Below are 27,987 nucleotides of genomic sequence, written 5' to 3'. Positions count from 1 at the left end.
GTCCTCTCACCCTATGCCCATACAGAAACTCAAAGGTTGAAAAACCTGTGGATTCCTGGGGAACCTCTCTGTAAGCAAACAACAGATGGGGCAAATATTTGTCCCACTTACTCTTAAATTGATCTGCAAATGCCTGTAGCATGGACTTGATTGTAGAGTTTAACCTCACAACAAGACCATTAGTCTGGGGATGGTAGGGGGTGGTCTTCATGTGCCTCACCCCACAGGACTTCCACAGACAAGCCAGCAGGTCTGACATAAAATTGTCACCTTGGCAGATTTCACACTGAGCTAATCGGAGGAAGTTGGAGGAAGGGCTTTGAGCTAACTAATCTGTGATATATAACATTAAGTATCCTGTTTTTTGCTTATTCTGAGTTATTTATAGCACTTTTATTTTACTCACTGTGTGTGAGGTATTAAGTAGAATTTTCTACAATTGTTAATCATCTGGTTTGGTTTGTTTGTTCTGATTTCCTGCTAGGAGTGTATCGTATAACCTGTTTGCATTTAAAAGCATTCTGTAGAGTCTCCTTGATCCTTTATCTGTTTAAACATTTCTGCATTTTTTTTCTACCTAAGTAGTGTTGGTAGTGTAGCATTGTCCATATTCAGGCTTGTGTTTTGGACCTAGTTGTTTGTTAGTAGAGGCTGTGCGTCTGAGCACCTGTCCCAGGCCATCATAGCTTAGCCAAAGCCAGTATAGCATTTCAGTGAGAGTGAATTGTTTGTGGTCATTGGCTGACTGGAGTTGCCTGGACTACGCCTTGGAGTAAGCACCTCATTAGTTCTTTCAAGCTTTTTTTAAAGTTATTTCAGGTTTCAACTTTGTTACTTAAGAAGTTAACTTGTGACTGTTTCTGCCATTTCACACTGAGCTAATCGGAGGAAGTCAGAAGAAGTCAGAGGAAGGGCTCTGAGCAAACTAATCTGTGATATATAACATTAAGTATCCTGTTTTTTGCTTATTTCTGAGTTATTTATAGCACTTTTATTTTACTCACTATGTGTGAGGTATTTAGTAGAATTTTCTACAATTGTTAAGCATCTGGTTGGGTTTGCTTGTTCTGATTTTTGTTTCTCACCCTCCCTCCCTGTTGGCATTCTGTTTTCATACTTGGTGGCTTTGTAGTTGCCCGCTCCGTAAATTTGATCTGGGACACTCCTCCCAGTCTAGTGTCATTACCTCATTCAACCTATTCCAGGGAGAACATTTGAGAAGGCCAACCTAGTTAGCTTATGCTCCTCCTTTCCCCTTTCCACTTTACAAAAAAAAATTTTTTCTAACCTTCTTTCCTGCCTTTCCTATAAGTTGTCTAGTCCAGATACAGATTTTCTGTATCCAGGACTGTTTGTCCGTTTCTGAGCCCCCAAGCCTTTCTGTGTTGGAGGGAAGCCTTCTAGCTTAATTTTGTTTCTTAGAATTAGCCAGTTTTCTAGTTTCAGTACTCAGATTTGTTTCTTTGAGCTCAGCACTTGTTCAGAACTTGTTGTAAGCACTAAATAAGCTACAAATTACTACAGCACTCAACTTTCCTCACTTGTCTAGAGGAAAACAGTTTTTAGTACATAATAAATAAGCACCTATCCATCATGTCTAAGGGTCAGCTCCTGGTGTTTTCTCCTGTCTACCTGATGAATCTGGGCATCTTGGGGCAATGCAGCAATTGCCTCATGTACAATGACAACCCTCTCTTCCTACCACCCAACACTACAACCTGTGAGAGATGCACTTATATAACCAAACTGGAAGCAAAGCTCTCTTCACCCAAGACTGGACTAGACAGTCAAGAGGAGAAGGTAAACACTTGCTCCACACCACATTCATCACATAGTCACTCAAAACATATACCACCAAAACACAAACATAGAAACACAAAATGTACACCTACATTCGCGGAGGCTCTCAAAAAAAAACCTACCCAAGCAACAGGGACCTCCAAAGCAGAAATGCAAGTAACCTCCACACACACCCCCCCAACACAACCCAAATGACACATAGCCCACAAACTCAGTGTGCCACTCAACCACAGCCCATAAGGCATAACAACATACCCAACACTCTAGTCATAGGTGACTCTATAGTCAGACACACTGATGTTCCACTCACCAGGCTAAACAAGGAGAAAGTTACTGTCAGCTGCCTGTCAGGTGCCAGGATCCGCTACATAACTCATGCACTCAGGTCACTCCACAGCAAGTACAAATATGACTCTGTCATTGTCCATTTTGGTGTGAATGACCTGAGATGTACCTCCCTGGACTACATGAAAAGAGACATGGAGGAGCTTTCTGATCTTGTAGCCCAGGCAGGTATGACCCTAGCCCTGAGTAGCATCCTGCCATCACCCAGAATGATACCCAAGGACAAAATGATTGACTTCAACAATTGGCTAAGCTTCTGGTGTCATTCTAAGGGGATCCAGTATCTGTCTGCTTGGGATGGCATGATCGAGAAACCATGATGCTTTGCCAGAGATGGCCTGCACCTGTCACCCTTGGGATTCTGGATACTGGCTAAGGTTCTTGCCACCCCATAGTGCCTTTTTTAGGAAATATTCAAATGACGAATTCACCACCATAAAAGGTACAAGCAAGCAAAATCTGAGGGTAATGCTACTTAATGCTAGAAGTCTAAACCTCAAAATGCACTCACTCGAGGCACTCCTTAAAATGGAGAACATCGACATCTGTGCAGTGACAGAGACCTGCTTCAAGACTCCAGAGAGCACCCCTGCATTACCAGGCTATAATTCATACCACACCTTTCGGACACCTAACCTGGACCGAAGCACTAAAGGCGGAGGAGTGTCCATATTCATTAAGGATATCCACACCTCCAGGCTAGTTGATCAGCATAATGCATCTGAAATTATCCAAGTGCAGCTAACTCTGGGCAAGACCACAATGCAAATTGTAGCTTGCTACAGATCCCCCACCATGACCCAGGATTCCCAGTCCTCATTTCTTGATACACTGGAAAATATTAGGGTACAACCTAATACCCTAATAATGGGCAATTTTAACTACCCCACCATTAACTGTGAAAACTACTCATGTACCAACTCTTGTGCTCAACGTTTTCTGGAATTAATAAATTCCAATGGATTGGATCAACTTATCCACACCCCCGCCAGGGGCAGCAATATCCCAGACCTGGTCATTACCAACATGGTCAACCAGTATTCCACATGAGAGGTCAATTCCTCATTGGTCAGATCCGACCACAAGCAAATCACCCTAGACATCCACATCCCACCCCCACCCCAATTAGGGAAACCATCGTAAAACATTTCTCCAAAGCCAACTTTACGCTTCTTAGGACAGAAGTGGCAAACTTCACGACACCCATGCTGATGGACAATAGAGATACAACTGCTGAATCCTATACAGTTGCACTTTATAAGCACTTACACAAGTGCATGGATCGTGCAATCCCTAACAGAACCAAGATGCTATCCTCCAAAAAACGGAAGCCAGTCTGGTGGTCCCCTGCTATAAACAAACTCTACAACAGAAGAAAGAAACTGTTGCAAAAAAGAGTAAAATCCCATGATTGGAGGAACTCCATGGTCAGCCTCAGTAAGAAGCTGAGATCCCTCATAAAATCCTCCAAAGCTAGTTACAAAAACAAAATTGCCACTGATTCTAAAGACAACCACAAAGCATTCTATAGCTATGTCAAGAATCTCAATGGCAACACTCAGATCTGCTCTGAGTTACAGCACAATGGCACTAAATATACAGAACCAACTGATATTGCCAACATCCTGGCAGATAGGTTCAGTGCTAACGTTACCCCTCTCTCATCACCTAAAGGGCCCATCTCTATACCGGAAGAATGCAAAGTACCTTTAATCACGACTACACAGGTAAAAAAACACTCTCCAAAGCCAAGAACACAGCATCCATGGGACCTAACAACATCCTAGGCTGCATTCTACATGAACTACAGAACGAACTGGCACCTCACCTAAGTACAATGTTCAATCAGGCTTTGTGCCCACTGAATGGTGCACAGCAACGGTTATCCCACTCCACAAAGGGGGAGCCACAATGGACCCTGGGAACTACCGCCCCATTGGCCTGACGAGCCTGGTCTGCAAGGCTATGGAGCATATCATCATGGAACTTATAAACAATGACATTGGCAATCTCCAAACTCTGGACCCTACCCAGTTCCGGTTTGTAAAAGGCAGATCATGTCTCCTAAATCTGATAGACTTCCTTGAAGAGGTCACCAAAGTCGTAGATGAGGGTAAGGTGGTTCACACAGCCTATCTAGATCTTGACAAGGCTTTTGACACCATCCCCCCACTCTGGAATTATAGACAAACTCACTAAACTAGGTATAAATCCCTGTGTCACAAGATGGGTTGCCAGCTGGCTCACTGACAGAACCCACACTGTGAAAGTAGCAGACTCTAAATCCAACTTCAGACCAGTGACAAGTGGAGTACCAGTGGTTCAGTCCTAGGTCCTCTCCTGTTTGGTATCTACTTCTCTGAAGTACAGGCTAACACAGAAGGTCTTTGGCTAACAAAGTTCGCAGATGACTGCAAACTAGGAGCCATAATCAAAACTCCTAATGATGTGGGCATCCTACAAAAGGGCCTCACTGAGACAGATGCCTGGTGTCAAAGCCATAGCCTCAAGCTCAATGCCAAAAAGTGCATTGTCATCCCTTTTGGTAAAAACTCTGTACCCATGAACTACCGCATAGGGGGTAGTCTACTTGCACCAAAAGTGTGATAAGAGACCTTGGGGCACAGGTGGACAGTAGTCTCTACTTTGATAATCACATTGCCACAGTACTCAGGAAATCCTTCTACGTGGCACACTTCATCATAAAAGGTTTCTCATCTATGAAAAAAGAGGTTATTGTTCCCCCTCTACTCATCACTCATTAGACCCATTATAGAGTACAATGCCCATTTTGGTATGTACCTCACAAGACATCTACAACAACTGGAAAGGCCACAGAAATACCTCACAAAGAGGATTACCAGCCTCAAACAGATGTCCTACACAGACCGTCTCAAAAAACTCCAGCTTTACTCTGTTGCATATTGCCTACTCAGAGGCGATCTCTGCCTAACATACAAAGCCAAGTCAAACAGAGAGCTGTTGGACATGCTCCATGTAAAGAAATCCCAATCCCTCCGAGCTCATGCTCTAGGGACCTAAACCTTATCACCATAATAAACAGAACATGCTGGAGGGATAGATTCCTGTCCCAGAGACTTCCCATACTCTGGAACAAACTACCTATCTATATCAAACAAAGCTCCTCATTAGCACTCTTCAGGAAAATCTTGATGATTGGATGGGAGATAGGAAATTCACCCTGGGGATCACTTCTGTGGCTCTGCTTGACAGGGGCACAGGAAAATAATTTTCTTGGTTGGCAAAAGCCAGGGTACCATTTGGCTAGGCTTATATAGGCCCTAGGGCCAATAGCCTAGTACCTACCTATGAACCTCTGTCAGACAGTATTTCCTTTGGGAAACCTACCCTGCTGAAAATCTCTAGCAAAGCATTTGCCACCTTCTCAGCCTAAATGGAGGACAAAGCCACTGCTTCAGGGTATCGTGTAGCATAATCTACAATCAGTAGGATATACGTTTTCCCTTTGGAGCTGGGGGTACTCAGAGGACCCACAATATCCATAGCTACCCTCTGAAATGGCTCCTCAATCACAGGCAAAGGCATCAAAGGAGCTCTCACTTTGTCTCCTGCCTTGCCTACCTTTTGGTACTGCTCACAGGTCCTGCTGTACCCTGTTACATCTCTAGAAATACCAGGCCAATAGAAGTTTTGCATAATATGCCTCTTTGTATGTTTTATGCCCACATGACTTGCCAAGGGAATATCATGGGCTATGGCTAGAAGCACCAGACGATAAGCTCTAGGCACTATCAACTGCTGTACTCTCTCATCTTCTAGCCCTCCCTCAGGGGTCCACTCTCTGTACAGTAACCCTTTGTTCCAGTATACAGATTCCCCCTTCCTTTGAGAATTAGGTGCCTCCCTAGCTACCTGCCTCAGGCCTTGCAATGTAGGGTCTGAGAGCTGATCCTGTCTCAAGTCTCTCCTTGTAACCCTTCCCAGCTCCCCTTCCACTGGAAGTCTGGCATCCTCTGACAGCGGTGCCTCACTGTCAGCTTGGGTACTACTACTCGCCTCTGCCTTAGCAGTTACCCAGTCCAAGGAAACATCAGTACCCACAAGCAGCTGTGGCTCACATTCAGTCTCACTGCTACAGTGTAGCTCACTCCCTGAAGTAACCACCTCAGCAGTCCTGGCTGCAAGTATGCAGTCTGTCTGGGTCTCCCCCAGGCTACCAGACCCACATGCTTGTCTCCTAGCCTCACTGCATGTAACTGCATAAGTACATAGTACTGCCTCATCCAAATCCTTCCCTCTCAGGACATCTGCAGGATGGTAGTTCCATACCCGTTGTCTCAAGACAACCTACTATTGGCATTTTGTCTTTACCACTTACTGGCTCCTTCACCTTTGGTTCCCCACCTTGCCTCCGTGGACACCTGTATGCCACATGGCCCCACTGGTTGCATTCAAAACATTTAACCCTAGCCCCTGGATGTGTACCTGGACTAGTGGCTTCCCCTGCTACTGGTGGATTCTGTTGGGGCAGTCTGTGCTGCCCACCATGGGTTCCTTTAGTCCCATGAGCAGTACTGGGGGTCCCTTTCCTGTGCAGGGCTGCCCTGCTTGCTATGCATAGGTCTCCCTTCTTCCCCAACTCCTCTGAAGTAGCACACTGTTTATCAGCTAACCAGATCTTCATGTCCTCAGGAAAAAGTGCTAAAGGCTTGTTCCAAGGTCTGCCAGGCCTTAAAGTGGTGACCTGACATCTACTCACCCAGCTATGAAAATAAGTGCTCAGTTCAACAACATATTCACATACATTTTCATCTGCCTTGCGTCTATGCTCAAGAAACGTTTTCCTATACATTTCAGGTGTTAGCTTAATACATTGTAACACATGTCTTTTTACAGCAGTATAATCAAAACAGTCAGTGTCATTCATTTTTGCTAAAGAAGTTACAGCTTTACCATGGAGTAAGGGGGTCAGGCACTGTTCCCAAAGCCCTTGGTCAACTTCATACTGTTTACATACCTGCTCAAACATATGAATGAAGTTATCAAAATTATCCCCCTCTTTAAACTGTGGAAGAGATTTACTGACCTTTTGTGCCTCTGGGGTCCGGTTACTCCCTTTCCCATTACCTCCATGACTCTGGCAAAGAGTCAGAATTTACCTCTCATGCCTCCTCTGCCATTCATTTTCCTAAGCTTGTAGACTCCTCATTTTCTCGGCAGCTTCCAATTCCATACGCCTGTTCTCCAACTCAAGTCTCTTTAGCTCCAGCTGGATTTTTATGTCCACTGCAGAAAGGTTGAGCTGTCCATTCTCCGAGGATATTGTATCGCCACTGTCAGTCTAATTGCCCTCCAGACTGCTGTTTTCTAATGCAGCTGTAACCAAGGCTGCAATCAGGTCTGCTTTAGTCAGGTTTCCAAGCACCAGTCCCCTAGCCTGGCACATCTCTGCCAGTTGGCTCCTTGTCAGCTTTCCATACTCTTCTGCTGACATGATGCCTGCTCACCCTGACTAACACTAAGCTAACAAAACAAATAAAATAATTGTGATCTGAACTCTGAGTATACACTGCGTGGCTGTTTTAGAGTGCAAAACACTTTTAGAGATCACTGTACATAAGCTACAGGAATTCGCTCTACCCCACCACTACAAGCCAATTAGTATGTGAAGTAGATCCCACCACTGCCAAACACTTGTGACGACTGTGCCCTGGCACAGCAATCAAGGAGCCTCAATCCTCACCTCTAACACCAGGGAGGACATCTCCTAGAAGAGGAAAGGATAACTAATACACACAGCAAAGTACTATTTCCCTTAAATGAACACAGAGATCACAGTCAGTCTGGGGTTGGTTGCTCCCTTGCTCACCAGGTCCCCAATAAGACTCCCCACTGGCACAGCTATAGGGTCCAGGTCTCAGCCTAACTGGGCAAGCTAAAACCTCCAGTACCCTCTCTGTCCAACCAGTGCTTCGTGTCCCTGCCAAGTAGCTGACACACCACACACACACACACACACACACACACACATGCACACTTTGAGATAAGTATTTATACAACTTCAAAGACACTCCTAGGAAAGGCTGACACAGATTCAACAACTGTGCCCCTTTACCCAGACTATACGGTAGTAATTACTGCCACCACCCAGTTAATAATATCAGCTACTAAAATGCCCTTAAAAGGGTGTCCAGTTATTACTGTGCAATATTATTATCCAATGGTAGTATGACTAACAGTCAAGGCTTACTTTAGAGTGGCCTATTACAATAACCTCTATAAATATGCAATGCACTCTAGAGCTTATCTCTACACAAGTCAGCCACAGGTAGAAGGTTTTACAAATATTTAATAATAAATAATTAAAACACAAGACAAAACTACTACACCACAGAGATATCTAAGAGTTCAGAGATCACACAGAAACTTAAAATAATACAGTAGGACAAGTCTGACTTCAAAGAAAATATTTAACTAATCTTTACTAGCTTTAACTATTCCTACAAGAAATCACAGTGCTAAAACTTACATGTGAGCATAAGGCAGAGTGCTGGTAAGTTGGATGTCCAAAGTCAAAATGCTTTTTTGTCTCTTGTGAGAAATAGTATTTAAACATTACTAACAAACATGTTTGCTGGGTCTCTCCCCAAATTACATCATTTTTGACACTTAGGTTTTCCCAGGCAAACAAACTGCATTATTTAGCAATCTAACACCTGCACTATGGATTAGTTGATCCATGGCATTGGAATTTATGAATTCCAAGAACCGTTGGTCTAAGGTGTTGGTACAGGAGTAGTTTTCCCAGTTAATGGCAGTTTAGTTGAAATCACCCAGTATTAGAGTGGTGGTTGTATCTTAATATTTTCCAGCATGTTTATAAAGGTGTAGTTAGAATCTCAGGGCATCGTGGGGGATCTGTAGCAAGCTACAATTTGGACTGCAGTCTTACCTACTGTTAGTTGCACCTGGAGAATTTCAGATGCATTGTGATGGGCAACTAGCCTAGTGGTGTGAATACCCTTGGTGAATATGGACACTCCTCCACTTTTAGTGTTTTGATCCTGGTTTCGTGTCCAAAATGTGTGGTAAGATGCCCTCTGGAGCCTTGAACCAGGTCTCACTTACTGCACAGATATCGATGTTCTCCATTTTTAGGAGTGCCTTGAGAGAGTGCATTTTGAGGATTAGACTTCTAGCATTGAGTAGCATTACCTTCAGAATTTGCATGTTTGTACTTGTTACGATGGTGGTTTTGTCCTTTGAACTTTGCCTAAAAAAGGCACTATAGAGGTGGCAAGAGCCTTAGTCAGTAACCTGAATCCCAGGAGCGACAGGTGCAGACCATCTCTGGCAAAGAATCATGGTCTGTTGATCATGTCGTCCCAGGCAGACAGATATTGCATCCCCTTTGAATGAGACCAGAAGGTTAGCTAATTGTTGAAGTCAATCATTTTGTCCTTATATTGTGGTATCATTCTGGGCGAAGGCAGGATGTTACTCAGGGCTAGGGTCATACCTGCCTGGGCCACATGATCCGAGAGCTCTTCCATGTCTCATGTAGTCCAGGGAGGTACGTCTCAAGTCATTCACTCCAACATGGGAAATGACAGAGTCATATTTGTACTTGTTGTGGAGTGACTTGAGTACATGTGTTATGTGGCACATCCAGGCACCTGACAAGCAGCTGACTGTAATTTTCTTCTTGTTCAGCCTGGTGAGTGGGACATCAGTGTGCCAGACTACAGAGTCACCTATGCCTAAAGTGTTAGGTACATTGTCTTGCCTTAGGTGCTGTTGGTGGGTGGCACACTGGTGTTGTGAGCTATGTGACACTTTGGTTGTGATTGGTGTTTGTTTGCATTTCAGCTTCGGAGGTCCTTGTTGCTTGAGCAGGTTACAGTTAAGGCCTCCGCATATGTGGATTTAGTGTTGCTATGTCTGGGTGTTGGTGGTGTGGGTTTAGAAGGGCTATGTGTTGCTTGAGGTGTAGTGCAGGTGTTAACCTTCTCCTCTTGACTGTCTAGCACAATCTTGGATGGAGAGAGCTTTGCTTCCAATTTAGATATGTAACTGCATCTCTCACAGGTTGTAGTGTTGGGAGGTAGGAGCAGAGGGATATCTGTGTACATGAGGCAATTGCTGCATTGCCCCAGTATGCCCAGATTCACCAGGTGGACAGGCAAAATCACCGGAAGCTGACCCTTGGACATGCCTGGTTTGGTGCTTTTTTTGTAAAGTACAGGAGCTGTTTTCCCGTTACCATAGCAAGGTACTTTGCAATTATAGGCTGTTTAGTGCCTATGATTAATTTCTCCTTATTAACAAGGAGAGTTGAGTGATTGTATCAGATTAATGCTTCCTAGGGCTTTCCAGCAGGTATTAGAGTAAGTGCTAGTCACAGGGATGCTTAAATGTATGATGAAAAAAAAGGTTTATCCTAAACACTGAAGTGTGCACTAGAGAAGTTAGATGTGAAAGTAGGTAACTTAAGTTTTACCTGTGTAAAGTTAAGTTTTGGTTGAGAGTCACTATTTTTAAAACAGCAAGATAGATTGAAAGGGGGTGGTTACTTTTGTATTCTGGCACTATGGAATATAGTAGGATGGCCAATAAATTTAAATAGTTGAAGGGGAGTGATTTCACAAAATTATAATTTTGTGCTTACACAAGCCAGTACAAATAGAGAGGAAATGAGATATCTGGTCAAATTAACATAAGAGACAGGCAACTGGAGTGGGGGAAATATCTGTCTGACTCACAAGAGACAGAGCTGTGGTCTCTTTTGAAGTTTTAATATGCAGTTAAAAGCAGAATACAAGTAAAACACAAGGTAAAGAAAACAAATCACAGTATTCAAAATATAACAAGGCAATAAAGTAATACAAAATAAAACAAATAAAAAGCAAACTAACCTTTCTTACACAGCAAAGTGTAGCAGAGTCTGGGTGAGGCTTTCTAGTAAAGCTCTGAAATGTTTTATTTTACACCTTAAATAGAAGGTTTAGTTCCTAGCTCCACCCCCTCAGTTCACAAATGATTAACCTTAGGTGACCTCTTCTAGCTTATGTATGAGTCCTTAATTGTTCGGTTCTAATTTCTGCCTGACTCACAAGAGATAGAGCTGCAGTCTCTTTTGAAGTTTTAATATGCACTTAAAAGCATACTACAAGTAAAACACAAGGTAAAGAAAACAAATCACACTATTCAAAATATAAATAGGCAATAAAGTAATACAAAATACAATGAATAAAAAGCAAACTAACCTTTCCTTCACAGCAAAGTGTAGCAGAGTCTGGGTGAGCCTTTCTAGTAAAGCTCTGAAACGTTTTATTTTACACCTTAAATAGAAGATTTAGTTCCTAGCTCCACCCCCTCAGTTCACAAATGAATAACCTTAAGTGACCTCTTCTATTTTATGTATAATTAATTAATGCTTAAAGATAGGGATATCAGGGAGTGTGTAGGGACTAAACTAAACGAAACATTGTTTTTAAGAGAAGGAAAAATGTAAAATGCATTCTAGAATCTAATCGAAATGTTATACAGCTAGGTTCAATGAAAAATGTGGATCTTGTGCCCAGTGCAGTTATGTAATGGAAGGTAATTAATTTGTAGTGAATGGAGTTAGAATACAGGTGAATAAAAAGGTGTATTGCCATACTGAGAGAGTGGTCTATTGTGCATTGTGTAATTTATGTGAATGTTTCTATACTGGAAAGACCAAGAGGAAATTTAAAAATAGAATTTATGAGCACTTGAGGGATATCAGGCTTGGTAAACCCACAAACGCTCTAAGTAAACACTGCACAGTCAAAGTTACTAAACAACTGTCTGCTTCACCATGTCTGAGGAGTGTAAGAGGTAAATAAAAGTAAGGTATGAAACTACAGAATCACAGAATGCATTGAGAAAGGTGAACTTTCTGAAACATGCATGGTAGACCAGAAATAAATACAGGGGAAACCAGAATGCTGACTAAGATAAAGAGAAGTAGTACATAGGAAAAAAGAGCAAGACAGGGAGAAGAAAAAGTTTGCAGACGATTGCAAGTTGGGAGCCATAATTAACTCCCCAAGTGATTTTTGGCATCCTACAGAAAGGCCTCACTGAGACCAACGACTGGTGTCAGAACCATGGCCTTAAGCTCAACTCCAAAAAAAGTGTCGTCATCCCATTTGGGAAATACCGAGTTCCCATGAGTTACCACATCGATGGTAGTCCACTGAACACAGAAGGTATTATAAGAGATCTGGGAACACAGGTTGACAGCAATCTCTCTTTTGACCACCATATTGCCACTGTGGTCAGAAAGTCCTTCTATGTGACACATCTCATTACTAAGGGTTTTGCATCTAGGAAGAAAGAGGTCATTGTCTATCTCTACCCTTCCCTCATTAGGCCAGTCACTGAGTACAATGCCCCATTTGACATGTACCTCACTAGACACCTGCAACAACTGGAGAGGCTGCAAAAGTACCTCACAAAGAGGACCCTAGGCCATAAACACTTGTCCTATATGGACAGACTCAAAAAACTCCAACTATTCTTTGTCTCAAATCACCTACTTAGAGGAGATCTCTGCTTGACTTACAAAGCCATGTCTGCCCCAGCTGTGTTAGAAATGCTACAGCTAAAGAAATCCTAATCTCTCCACACTACACATTCCAGAGACCTCAACCTCATTACCACAGTCAACAGAATAAGCTGGAAGGACAGGTTCATAACCCAGAGACTGCCCATGCTATGGAATAGACTTCCCATACTTGTCAAGTGGAGTGCCTCACTGGCTGTCTTCAGGAGAAATCTTGATGAGTGGATGGGAAATAGAAAATTCATCCCGGAGATCACTCCAGTGGCTCTGCTCAAGAGAGGCACTGGGTACTAAGGTTGGGTGGCACGATTCCAGGGTAATCCTATAGGCTAGGCTTTCAAAGACTCCAGGGCCATTAGCCTAGTACACACCTATGAACCTAAAATAGACAGTGGTGCTTAGCTGTTGGTGATACAGTCCACACAAAAAAAGCAAATTTCTTGAGTTAAAGAAGAGAGGGGCATAAGCAGGATTATAAGAAAGGTAAAGGGTGTAAGAATGACAGGTTGGAGGAATAAAAGAAGGGGGTGGAAGAATGACTTCTTTAAATACAGGAATAAAGTAAGAATGTCAAGTCAGAGCTGCAGAGAATTGTTAAGATAGTAGAAATAGTGCAATGTAGTGAAGAAAGGACAGAATTTCTCAATGGATTCAATTCAATTCAATTATGTCTTCTTACAAGAGAATGAAGAAGGATTGCCAATTAGTCAGGAGAAAAGGGGAATGAAAGAGAGAATATCTGATGGATAGTCAGATACTAAGGCAATTTTATAAAAAGAAAACTTAAGACATTAAAGGAGGGTAAGGTGCAGGGTTTTGACAGAATTTCACCAAAAAACTCTGCAAGTGACATTCGAGATCTCCTGACAGAACTGTTCAGTGACTCTCCACTGGTGAGATACCGGAGAGAGGCCATGTTGATACTCTTCCACTAGGTAAGGACTAAAACTGACCCAAAATACTGTCCATAAACCTGACCTTGTTAACAAGGACAGTCAGGGAGAAGATACTGAGGGAAGGTCCATTTTTTATTTTTACAATAAACTGTAGGGTAAGTACCTTCAAAGGTCTGTGGAAAATAGGTCAAGACAGTCCAAAGCTGATTCATTTTTATGACATGGTTGTTCTTGAACTTGACAAAGGGAAACCAGTGAGTGTTTATACCTTAACTTCAATTAAGCCTTAGACTCAATCCCTGGTTCAGACTGTCAGACAAACTGAAGAAACTTGGAATAGTAAAGAATTAAATAAATGGGTAGGGGGGGACTGGATGACAGGAAGCCAAAGCTGGGGGGCTCCTAAAGGGGTCAGTCCTGACATCAATGCTCCTCAGCATCTTTGCATCAGATGCTATGAGAAGGAATGAGAACAGGATCATCTGCAGAGCTGTATGGTAGCTCAGCAGTTAAGATATCTGCTTCTCAGCTCCAAGGTTTAGGGTTCGTTCCTGAACTCACATCACTGCCTATGTGGTGTTGACATGTTTCCCCCACATTTGCATGTGTTTTGTGCAATACTGCAACTCCAATTTTTTCCCAGCAGCCAAAAGCATGTTGGTTGACTGCTTTCCATATACATAATTGCATTTACCCTTACCTTTGTGGACCAGACCATGGCTGAAAAGAATCAGAGACAAATGATTAAATCCAGGGGGTTTTCAGGACTCTGGCAGGATGAGTTGAGCAGTGGTATCTCATGTTTAATGCTAGAAGCTGTAAAGTATGTATAAGCCAGTCTTGGAATACTACTTGGATGGAGAGAGTATAAAAAGCAGACATCAGGAAAAAGCTTAGCAAGGTGACAACAGAAATTAACCACAACATACATGCTGGTAAAAATATTGACAATCCCAGTGAGAAGCTAGGCTGGACCCTTAGATGATTAGACACCATTAGCAGGTTATATTAACCATCTACTGATACCTTGTCAGGTCACAGTTGGAGTCCTACATTCACTTCTGCTGTCTATACAGGAATAAAAATATCAGGCTAGTAAGGAAGTTGCAAAGAAAAGCAATTAGGGTGATAAAGAGAATGAAGACAATGATATGATGATAGTCTAACTGGAATTAAATGTGTTCTTAGGTGAGAATACATGATAAAGAGGAGACATGGCATGGTTATGCAGTAGACTTTGGTGGCATTGTAATGTCCTGTAGAACAAGACAGAAGAGAGAAGGAATAATGCATTGAAGGTTCAAAGTTCTGCCAAGACATTAGAAAGTATTTTTTCATAAAAAGAGTAGTAGATGAATAAAACAGGTTGCATTAGATGAATGTGCACTGTGAAAGCACAAAAGTCTTCATAAAAGCTCGAAACAGGTAATTGTCTAACAGAAGGGGCATAGGGGTGACAACGTAAGACACTAGTTACTGAAACAGGGCATACTAAATAGCTACCACAGCTATGCAATGCATATTCATTTGGGTCAAAAGGAGAAAATGGGCTCAGAAATTGATATGTTGAGAGATGCAATTGCTATTAGCCTTTTGGGTAAACCGCCGTACAGCAAGAAATGCAATGTAATATGGATGCTATGGGAGAGTAAATATATATAGGGGATAATCTTAAAATGCTTATAAGTCATACTGGGGAGAAGTTGGAAAATGGTAGAAATGAAACAAAAGAAGTTATGGAAGTGTTTTTGGGTAGATATACAACAAATTATATTGAAAGGATATTAAAGAGCAAGGGGGGGGGGGGCTGAAATAATTTGAGAATAAATGACTCCCAGATAGAAAAAGTTGTGAAATATAACAATTAAGATCTAAACAAGACATACTAAGAGAAGAAATGAGACAAAAAGAGATGTCAATATGAAAAGAGGAATGAGGATGTAATATTCTTTTGCAGCTAATAGAATTGGGAGGCAAAGCAGAAGTAGCGTGTAAGTGGTAGCAAATGGTATCATTAGGATGTAAATGTGACAAATCAAGAACATAATTCAATTTAATTAAATATTTTTAATTTTTATTTTAAGTATTATAATACTGTGGAGACTTGGGAATAAAATGAGTTAAGACTATTAAGTGAAAATATTTAAATACTATAAAAAGCTTCATGTATGTTTGGGGAAAGAACATTCAAGCATTTAAATCTGTTTTACCCCACTTAAAGAGATATTTTATGGTGATTTCTTAAGATGTATGGTGCTATTATCATTTATGTTTTAGTGTTTATTTTTTAAGCTTTGTTTACCTAAGTGTCTCTTTTGGGCAGGGCCTATTTACAGAAGGTACCAGAAGAGAAAAGCTGCTCATACAGATTGCATTCAGAAGTCAAAAACAGTAAACAATGTCAGGATAAATTATTTGTATGGACTGCTATACAGATAACAGAAATAGTCATATGGATCTATGTCTTAAGCCAAAACAGTTGTGAAAAAAATAGTACATTGTGAAGGTAAACTTTTTCTACAGATTGCTTCACCCTGGAATGAAACTTTTACACAAAGCTGGAAACATATAATTCAAAACATAATATTTAAAACGCATAGGAAAGGTAAGAATATAAAACTCATTGCAAATCTTGATAAAAGTGTTTGTGTATGATATTGGGAGGGAGTATTGTGTATAGTTCAGGAGACGTGGCAGCTCCATAGAAAGAGTGAGTCATGCTGGATTATATGTAGGTCAAAGGTCATGTCATTATGTAGCAGTAAAAGGCACCCTTAATTGAGGTCAGGATGGGTAGTTAACTGATACTCAGTTGTTTTATTGTCTGCCAGTAACATGTTTTTAAAAGGCAGAAGACTTGAAGTCAGTTTGTGGACATAATCTGGTACAGGATTTTCCTTATCCCATCATAACATAGTTTTACCGGTTATCTGACTGCCTTATGCATTTTCCCCAGTTTGTGATTAGCAATTTCTAGGGGTCTTGAGGTTTTGGTAACTGTTAACTAATTCAAGTCAGACATTTGATCTAAAATGAATTCTAAACTTGTAACTTTAAATTTGCTGTCATTTAAAAAAGAAATTGTGGTACTTGCGCATTATCACAACCACTGTCTGTCTGCATGGACTGCATTCTCGGCAATGTTCCATTCTGAATGAAATATCGTGCTGCCGAGATTGCCATGAATGAATGCATGGTTATAATATGGAGCAGAGCAAATAATCAGTCACTTATAGGAAATTAAAATGAAAACCTATGTATCTAAAGTTATTAATAAAGATGGATGCCTGAAAGTGTGTGTGTGTGTGTGTGTGTGTGTGTGTGTGTGTGTGTGTGTGTGCGTGTGTGCGTGTATGCAGAAGTCAGAGGAGTAGAACGAAAAGTCAACATTTAGAAAACATATTCAGTAAAACACACTAGTGACATAAAAAATTACATATATATTACAATACCTTCTCCATATAATATATGCAAATTTAATAATAATATCCGCGGTGGTGGTGCTGCGGTAGCGTTGTCACCTCACAGTAAAACGCTGACCGGTTCAACTCTCAGTTAGAGCGTCTTCTGCGTGGAGACATGCGTGAATGGGCGTACAGTCGTTGAAGGTTGTGCGTCAGGGCTGGCAACTCGGTACATAAAAATCAACTGCCAATCATTAGCGGACCGGAGTTCCGCTGTGGCGACCCCTAACCGGGAAAAGCCGAAAGTTACAACAACAACATTAGAGAAACATCTCATATTCATCAAAACACTTACTCTGCAGAGTCTTTCATGTTCAATTTCTTACATTAAACTCTATATTAAAAGGGTCATAAAAGAATAAATAATTTTACTGTAAAATAAAAAATAAAATCCATATTTTTTTAGTAAAAACATAGCAATATAGTATAGTATAGTGAAACATACAAAAGTGTGATTGCGTAACAGCCAATCAATAAAGTGACTGCAATATTAATTTAAAAAACAAAAAAGCAAGTCTTCTGCTTATGCTGTCAACATGGTTTCGACACAATATCTTGTAAAAAAAAAAAAAAAAAAAGACTTGTTGAAAACATGAGCAGATGAGTTGAACAGCATGTGTTTTAACGCTCGTCAGCAGGTTAATTCATCTAGATGCTGAAATCATAAGCAGCAGGTTATTTCATTTATAACTGAATGTTGCCAAGAAGAGAATGCAGCCCGTGCAGACAGACTGTGGTTGTGATAATACGCTATCTACCCAAAAGACTGCTATAGTCTTTTAGGAAGTCCATAAACTATGGAATGGAGTGATCCAAATGAGGTAAATAAACTGAAAGATAATTTGCTAGAAATTAAAGTCTTTGTTATGTACCTGCTGGGATTATACCTCTCAACTGTCCCGATTTTTGCCTCATATTTTTGATGTGCTCTTCATAAAATTTGTGGTTTACTCGCAAATCACTGGGATGATCTGAAGATTGAAGTCAGCAGATAATGACATACGTTTGAGTTTCCAACTTCAAATAATTCAGAAAAAATTATGTTAACATAAACCATGTTATTCTAGCAACTTTAAGTTTATAAGAGCAGTATTTAAAATCTGTCCCTATTTTTGGAACTTTGCCCCCCCCATTTTGCCGGCTTTGTCCAAATTTCTTGCACTGAGAGGCTGAGTGATATGGCTGGGTTATAATACCATTATTTGTTGTCTGCCTAATTGCATTTTGCATAGGTTTCTAATTAAATGACAAAAGAAGCACTGACAGGAAAACAGTTATCCCTATAGTTAAGCAGAAAAACTGTATATGTTGTATTTTAGCTTTTACTAAGTGTGACACCCATGACTGCTGCCAATATGTGATGGACACCACTATGTGTTGTTCCCCCCACTGCGCAAGTAATCAAGGAGCCTGAATCCTCACCACTGATACTGGAGAGGGACGTGCAGTTGGAATACAAATGGATACATTCAGTATTTCCAGATGCAGACCTGTCTGCATCAAGTACAATTTCCCTTAAGAGCATACAGGGAACACACTGAGCCTGGGTTCTGGATGTCGTTATATCTGTCTCCATCCAGATCCCCAATAGGACTCCCCACTGGTACAGTTGTAGGATTAGGTCCTCAGCCGAGTGGCCAAGCCAAGTCCTCCAGCACCCTCTCTACAAAACCAGTGCTTTGTGTCCCTGCCCCAAGTAGCTGACACACACATACACACTGAGAGATTTAATTTTCACACACACACACACACACACGCACACGCACACGCACACGCACACACACACACACACACACACACACACACACACACACACACACACACACACACACACACACACACACACACCTGGGAAAGGCCACTCTGTCCAGAGTATAAGGTAGTTATCACTGCCACCAGACACTTTACAATCAGCTACTCTAAGGCCATTATCAAAGGGTGCCTAATTATACTGTGCAATATTAATACTAATACAAATGGTAGTAGTTCACCAAGATGGCTAGGCCTTCTGGAGTGGCCCACACAGTGTCACCAAATAAATATAAGTACTCTCAAAGGTTAATACTTTCTAAAAAGGACCAGCAACAATGAAAAGTTTAAACATATTTAATAATAAATAATAAAAGTACATGAAAGTACTGAATATATAGTCACAGTAAACCACAGAGTTCAAATCACAGAAAATATTGAAAACAACATTGTTGGACAGACTCATACAAATAAAAACAATCTCTAAACTAAGCTTCACTATATAACTGACTGAATCTAAGAGAATTTACTGTTCCCTAATAACTTACTTGGGCAAGGCAAGATGACACGTGAGCAGTCGTTCTAGTCAGGCTCCTAAACAAAATACTCTATATTCTGAGAACACTCCCTGTAAAATATAATATCCAAGATGACTTGCAGAATGACCTCATCTGGTCACCTGACTCTAGGTTCCCACAATATCTCATTCTTAAGTTTGAGACAGGACTTTATCAGACTGTTACAATACACATTTACAGCTTTTATGCCAATGCCTAGAAGCCAGAAACATTTATAACACTTCCCTACTTTACAAAAGCTAACCGATAATAGCTGCTACCAGACCTACCATTTTCAGATCTACTCGCCACTGTGGAGTGCCTTTCAATGATTTAACAGCTCATTTACATTTCAATTATTTTTCTTAAAATAAGCTAGCTGGGTAACCTTTGCTGTGCCAGGGTCTTCTGGTAAACATATACATTTAATTCTGTTACCATAATACATGTACATTTCTGTTCATCTCAGCAGGGTGCATTGTCGTTACATTTTAACAGTTAACACAAGCAAAGCTCACAAATACATTTTAAGCACAGGTATCTTTTCAGATCAGTTTGACATACTAATAACATGCAAATATTTACAAAATCCCAGCTAGCTGTGATGGCACAAGTCATACATCCACTCCCCTACTTCGCACTTGCATGGCTGGCAGTACTGCCTATCGTCACACCAAGTACTGGGTGTAAATGCTAAAGCTATCAGAATGATGAAGTCCAAGGTCACAGGATGAAAGTGCTTAATAAATTCACTTATGTGAGTCATCTTTGGTGCCTTTGGATGGGAAATATGGAATTTGCCATATCTAGGTACAAAAACGTTTTGTTTTATATTATTCTGTTTGCATGGTATGAAGTCACATAATTATCACCTGGTTAAAAAAAAAATTTGTTGCAGAAAAAAAGAGTGCGGGCTTTTGTCATCATAGGTTCATAGGTTCATACTAGGCTATCTGCCCCAGGGCATTTATAAGCCTAGCCAGAGTGTGTTTGGCTTTCGCCACCCATTTTAAATTAATTTTGCTATGCCCTTTTTCAAGGTTAGTATACTGTGCCTCTGTCTAACAGTGACACAGAAGTGATACCTGGGGTAAACCTACGATCTCCCATCCACTCATCAAGATTCCTCTTGAAGAGAGTCAATGAGGAACTCTGCCTAACCTGGAATGGGATTTTATTCCAGAGTGAAGGGAGCCTCTGGGTTATGAATCTGTCCCTCCAGCATGTCCAATTTATTTCAGTGCTGAGGTTCAAGTCTCTCGAGCGTGTAGCTCGATGGGATTTGGATTTTCTGAGGTGCAGCATGTCCATTAATTCCGGGTGGGACATGGCTTTATACGTCAGGCACAGATCGCCTCTGAGCAGGCGGTATGCCACTGAGTAGAGCTGGAGTTTCTTTAACCGGGCAGCATATGGTATCTGTTTGAGCCCTTTGATCCTCTTGGTGAGGTACTTTTGGGGTCTTTCCAGTTGCTGCAGGTGTCTGGTAAGGTACATCCCAAAAGGGGCATTGTACTCAATTATGGGCCTGATGAGGGATGAGTAAAGGGGCACGATGACCTCCCCTGATCTAGATGTGAATCCCTTCAAGATTAGGTGGGCTATATAAAATGTTTTTCTAACCACTTTGGCCACGTGGTTTTCAAATGAGAGATTGCTATCAACTTGGGTCCCCAGGTCCCTAATTACTTCTTCCATATTTAATGGATTACCACCTATGTGGTAATTTGTGGGCACTTTGTTTTTGCCAAAGGGGATGACTATACACTTTTTGGCGTTTAGCTTGAGGCCATGGCTCTGGCACCAGTTGTCTGTTTCTATGAGGCCCTTTTGTAGGATGCTTGTGTCACCTGGAGAGTTGATTATGGCGCCTAGTTTGCAGTCATCTGCAAACTTGGTCAGCCACAGTCCTTCCGTGTTGGCCTGTACCTCAGAGAAATATATACTGAACAAGAGAGGTCCCAGGACTGATTCTTGTGGGACACCACTTGTAACTGGTTTGAAGTCTGACATAGCTCCAGCAATTCTAACCATGTGGATTCTGTCCTTGAGCCAGTTTGCAACCCATCTAGTGACATAGGGGTTTATATTTAAGCTGTTGAGCTTATCTATAATGCCCAAGTGGGGTATTGTATCGAAGGCCTTTGTGAGATCCAGGTAGGCTGTGTGGACCACCTTCCCCTCGTCAATGGCCTTGGTAACTGTTTCAAAGAAATCGACCAGGTTTAAGAGACAGGATCTGCCCTTAACAAAGCCAAACTGGGTAGGATCCAGTGTCTGTAGGTCCCCAATATCTTTATTTATGAGGTCCATGATGATCCTTTCCATAGCTTTGCAGACCAAGCTAGTCATGCTTATGGGGCGATAATTTCCAGGATCCGTTGAGGCACCACCTTTGTGGAGAGGGACCACTGTTGCTGTACGCCACTCTTTGGGTACATATCCTGTAGTAAGGCTGAGATTAAACAGTAGTTTTATGTTTGGGTTTAGCTCTTCTTGGAGTTCATGTAGGGCGCAACCTGGGACACTGTCTGGTCCCATTGATGCTGTGTTTTCTGCTTTGGAGAGGGTGGCTCTTACCTGAGCATCTGAGATGTCAGGGGGGGCAGCACTCTGCTGGGATAGATATTTGCCCTTTTGGTGGAGAGGGGGGGAGAAGTTTGTGGTGAACCTGTCAGCTAGGATGTTGGCAATGTCTGTGGGTTTGGTGTATTTTTTGTCATTTTGGACTAATTCTGAGCATATCTGGGAATTCCCACCCAGGTTCCTAACATAACTAAAGAAAGTCTTGTGATTATCCTTAGTGTCCTGTGCAATCTTTCTCTCAAAGCTGACCTTAGATGATTTTATGAGTGCCTGTAGTTTTTTGCTAATACTGATCAGAGATGCCTTCCCTTTTTGGGATTTTGCTCTATCATGTAGTAGCTTCCTCTTTCTATTGTATAGTTTGTTTATGGCTGGGGTCCACCAGACAGGATGCCTGCCTTTGGAGGATTGGGTCTTGGTTTTATTTGGGATTGCATGATCCATGCATTCCTGAAGGTGTTCATAGAATGTGTTTATAAAGGATTTTGTGGTCTGGGACGTATTTTCCACAGGCCCGGGGGCTTTGAAGGATTCCACCTCAGTTTTGAGGAGTGTGAAATTTGCTTTAGAGAAGTTTTTCACTGTGGTTTTCTGGGCAGGGGGTGGGGAAGGGATGTGAATATCCAGTGAAATTAGTTTATGGTCTGATCTTAGCAGTGAGGGATACACTTCTGGTCTGGAGCATAGAGCCCCCGTGTTGGTGATGATCAGGTCCAGTATGTTTTCCCCTTTTGTGGGAGTGGTAACAAGTTGTTCCATAGCATTTGAGTTTATAAATTCTAGGAACCTTTGGGCTAGGGTGTTGGAGCTAGAGTAATGCTCCCAGTCTATGTTTGGGTAGTTGAAGTCACCCAATATAATGGTGTTTGGAGAGACCTTCATATTTTCCAACGTTCTCAGGAAGGTGAAGTGGGGTTCCTGGGTTTGGGAGGGTGGTCTGTAGCAGGCTATAAACTGGAAGGCAGTTTTACCCACTGTTAGTTGCACATGGATAGTCTCTGATGCTTCGTGCTGTGCCACCAACCTGGAGGTGTGGGTATCTTTGACGAATATTGATACTCCCCCTCCTTTTGTGGTTCCGTCCAAGTTTTGGGGCCGAAAAGCATGGTATGAGGTATAACCTGGTAGTGCTGGGGTGCTCTCGGGAGCCTTAAACTAGGTTTCTGTTACTGCACAGATATCAGTGTTCTCCATGCTAAGGAGAGTTTTGAGTGCGTGCATCTTGAGGTTTAGACTTCTGGCATTGAGTAGCATTACTCTTAGTTTCTTATCCCTTGTGATACCTATGGAGATGGGTTTGTCTTTTGAGCCTTGCCTAAAAAAGGCACTATGGGGGTGGCAAGAGCCTTTGCCAATATCCAAAAGCCCAGGGGTGACAGGTGCAAGCTGTCCCTAGCGAAGCATCATGGCTTGTCGAGCATGTCATCCCAGGCTGACAGGCATTGGATCCCCTTTGAATGACACCAATACTTAAGCCAATTGTTGAAATTGATCATCTTGTCTTCATATTGTGGCATCATTCTTGGTGAGGGTAAGATGCTACTCAAGGTCAGGGTCATACTGGCCTGGGCTACATGCTCAGAGTGCTCCTCTATGTCTCTTTTCATGTAGTCCAGGGAGGTACATCTCAGGTCATTCACACCAGCATGGACAATGACTGAGTCATATTTGTACTTGCCTTGGAGTGACCTGAGTGCTTGTGTTATGTGGCGGATCCTAGCACCTGACAGGCAGCTCACCGTTACCTTCTCCTTGTTCAGCCTGGTGAGCGGGATGTCAGTGTGCCTGACGATAGAGTCACCTATTACAAGTGTATCAGGTGTGTCGTTTAGCCTTAAGGGCTATGACTTTTTGGCACACTGGCTTTATGAGCTATTTGTTGCACCAGTACTGGAAATAAAAATAATACATTCAGGATGCTGGAATTATCTGTAGTTAGTTCCTTCTTCATCAACATAGACATAGACTTTAAATCCACTCAGCCATGGTTAGCTGCTAGGATTTCATCTTCTTGTATCTCCAGCCAGACACATTTCTGAAAATGTCAAGCTGCTAGATTGAGGGTTGCACGTGCCTTCTACCTCTGCATGTCATAACGCCGTGCTATGGATTTGGAGAGCATGCCCAGATCCCACTTTCTGTCACTTATCCCTTTCAGATGTTGATTCTAATATGCATCATTGAAAAGTTCCCTCACTGGGTGCTTCACTTATTTAATTTCATTTCATTTCATTTTAGGGACAGTAATAGGTAAATGATCACAGGGACCATAAGATGCCAAGCCATATACATCTTTAAGTAAAGAAAAGTTCTTACCATCCTTTACAAGTACTTTAAAGTGCTCACCCCCGCAGTGAGCAGGGCTGTACGTGATGACCCTATTTTAATCTGTGTCTACCCATCCAAACGTCAGAACATGGTAGCCAAAATAACACATCGTTTGACATATAATAACAGCTTACTCCATTGGCTGGAAATATGTTGAGTTAGAAATATATCAGTCCAGTGAGTCATTATTCATTATTAACTAAGTGGAATTGGTCATCACAAACCATAACCTGAGCCACTAGGGTCAAGGTAAATACAATCACTATGGGCACCTCTGACTAGTTACTCAACTAGAATTTTTTGGGAAGTGGGAAAAAGCTTGAGAAATCTTACACAAATTTATTTATTTATTTTATTTTACATTTGTTGACCGGGATAGTCCGACTGGATACATGAGACAGCATGCAAAGTCCACACAGGTAGTGACAAGAAGTCAGATTTCAAATTGCATAAGTCTTTAAAGTGTGGCTTCAGTTATAAGATCTGCAGCCAGGACCTGCAACTGCACTGCAATGCACTACATGTATTATCTGGAAGAGGAACATTACATGAGATTGGCACCATGGTTCAATCTGTAACCTAGCCAGATATAGGAGCCACACCATGAAATAAGTAAAGACTTGCATTATGTCATGCAGAATGGCATCCTTGAGTCATGGCCCATGTGGGAATTGGCAGGAGGGTCTAATGCATAATCCTGGATGAAAGTCATATAGGAGAATGTAAGGGAATTGTGGGAAAAAGTAATGTCCATAGCCTACTCTAAGGCAGCCCATTGACAAACTCTAGCTGCTGGGATTCCACCTGCTTTCTGTTGGATGGAGAGGGATTAAGCTTTTGCCTGTCACTGGATGACAATGAAGGGAGTAAGAAATGTGCTTCTTAGTAATATCTCTGCAGTCAGTTTTAGGGTCCTGACATTTCTGATCCTGTGCTGAGTATACCAAGTAGCACTAAGCAGTTCAGCTTGCGTGACACATGTCCTTGAAGTAACCACCATAGACTCTGTCATTAAACCAGGGTTCAAGTAATTTGCTGCTCTAGACTTCTTCCAGGCCAATGAAGGGTCCCTAAACAGCATTAAGGAGCCTCCTCCGGTTCCTCCTTTGCCAAGTAGTTCCATAGGAATGTCCTTAGCTTGGAACATGCATGGTTTCTTTGATTTCTATGGGAAAAATGTTCACAGATGTCATATTATTTTACTTACTGATAATGTATAGTCCTGCACAAGGTCTTTCATGACGAACTACCAGCTATAGCATGCACATCCCCTGGATCCAGGGGATTGTTGACCAACATGTAGCACAACCTGCCATTTATTCAATGCCCTCTGCATCTAAAAATGGTATGCTGCTTTCTGCTGGAACTAAGGCTAGGGAGTAGCTCCCTTAGATTGCCCATATGGGGAGGCTTAGAATCCTGATGTCCTTATTTGTCAAGATAGTTTATCTTCCCCTCCCTGTAATTCCCTTTAGACCTATTATAGAATACCACACCTCATTTGGTGTGTACCTCACTAGACACCTACAGCAACTAGAAAGGCCACAAAAATACCTCACTAAGAGGATCTTAGGCCTTAGACACATGCACTATATGGACAGACTCAAAAAACTCCAGCTATATAATGTCTTTTATCGCCTAGTTAGAGGCGATCTCTGCTTGACCTACAAAGCCATGTCTGACCCAGAGGTGCTAGATGTGCTACACCTAAATAAATCCCAATCCCTCCATGCCTCACGCTTCAGGGACCTAAACCTCATTACCACAATAAAGGGAACATGCTGGAGGGACAAGTTCCTAACCCAGAGACTTCCCATACTCTGGAACAAACTTCCCATTCACATCAAGCATAGCACTTTACTGGCCCTCTTTAAGAGAAATTTTGATGAGTGGATGGCCAATAGGAAGTTGACCCCAGGGATCACTTCAGTGGCCTTGGCTGACAGGGGCACTGTGAACTAACTTTGGGTGTATGATGCCAGGGAATCTTCTTGGGCTAGGCTTACATAGGCTCCAGGGCTGTTAGCCTAGTACACACCTATGAACCATCTAGCTGCCCCCTCCTTGGAGAATATAAGCAACATCAAGAAAAATGGAATTGGCTAGTTTCTCTGTCTTCTCCTTAAAATGCATAAACCAGTAGTTGAGTAGAAGGATAAAACTCCTTGCCATCTCTGTGCACATTGACACAGCCTGTAGTATGCTGTTTACGTATCCTGGAAGTATCCATGGTCTTCTATGTCTCTTTCTGCTCCAGAAAAGACTGATACTCTCTAATAAGTGCAAATGAGTGGAGTGTCATTATTACTAAACATCCCAAGGCATAAGGAATCCAAAGCTGTAGATGGAGTGGAAGAGAGGGTATTTTTGTCTGAAACTTTTAGCCTTAGATACCTAAACTACTTGTCTCCCCTGCCCAGTTCCAACCCTTCCCTGTGAACCAGGTTCTTGAAAAGCTGACTCAACATCCTGATCCTGGGATTAGGGAATATCTGGAAAAGACCCTTATTGTGGTCTTCTCAATGAGTTTTCATGCAACTTGCTGTGTGCTTGACTGTGACAAAGCTATAGATAAGAGAAAGGGCTGGGGGCACAGAGCTGAGGGATGTGTATTTGTAGGGTGGCCTATCTCAAGGGCTACTCCTTTAGCAATATGGAGAGGCAGGTCTCCCTGGATGCTATTTTTCTGTGAAGTTCTCTTTGAATTGGCTTTTGAAAAATGTGATGGGAGACCTACAAAAGAGGAAACATTTTTGAGCAGTTGACCTCTACTGACCCCTATTAAATGTCCAAGGATTTTTTTCTCTGTTAGCCCAGTCCAGTTCTCATTGATGAAAGTGCTCATTTGTAGAACGAGGAAATCACCCAACAGTCACGCAGGCTTGCCTTCCAGTATCACTGTCAAAGTCTCTTAGGAGAGCCATTCTACCTCTTAGAATAGTTCATGGGAGGCTATTATTCGAGTCTTCCCCAGCTTGTAGAAGAGTAATCATAGATTCAGTAAATTCTGGGTATGCTTTCAACATCCACATCTTAAAGCTATTCAGTCCTCAGAAGGAGTTTCACAAAATGGATAGGCTGTCTCCTCAGAGCCCTTGCATCTGGCTTGAACTCTTTTGACTACAGAAACTGTATACCCCACTTGTCCTTCAGAGAGAGGCAGTTGGTTGTATTCTCACTTGTTCTGAAAAGGTCAGGAAATATCCATGCATTGTGCTGTTCCGTGATTTCATTAGGCACATCTGGTATGCCAAATTCTGAAAGCAAAGCTTCAAGGAGCCATGTTCTTGGTCCCATAGCATGCTTGGATAGTGTCTTTTGACTTGACAGATGCTTTCTGGAACACAACTATCTACTGTGCTCCCTAACTCAATAACTGAGACTTGGCAGCCCTATTCAGGAGCTGTCTTGTAACAACTCTTGTTTGTTGGAGACCCCAGAGTGGGTTACAAGAAACTGAGAGAAGTCCTCTCTAATCCCAGTTCAGATGATATCAGAACAGTGATAGATATTACCCGATGTTGAGCTTTCTTCTACTGTGGTAGGGCCTATACAGTAAATTTGGCAACATGTTCAAAGGTGCAAAGATCACTATGCCGCTCGGGTTTCATGGTGACCACTACCTTTATGTAACCATTCTCCTGCTTACCCATAATGTTGTTTCAGTGGACATTGAGGTGCCAGTG

The sequence above is a fragment of the Protopterus annectens genome, chromosome 2.part1 (genome assembly GCF_019279795.1).
Source record: "Protopterus annectens isolate FY-2018-M chromosome 2.part1, PAN1.0, whole genome shotgun sequence".
NCBI lineage: Eukaryota > Metazoa > Chordata > Ceratodontiformes > Protopteridae > Protopterus > Protopterus annectens.
This window is presented reverse-complemented; position numbering follows the sequence as displayed.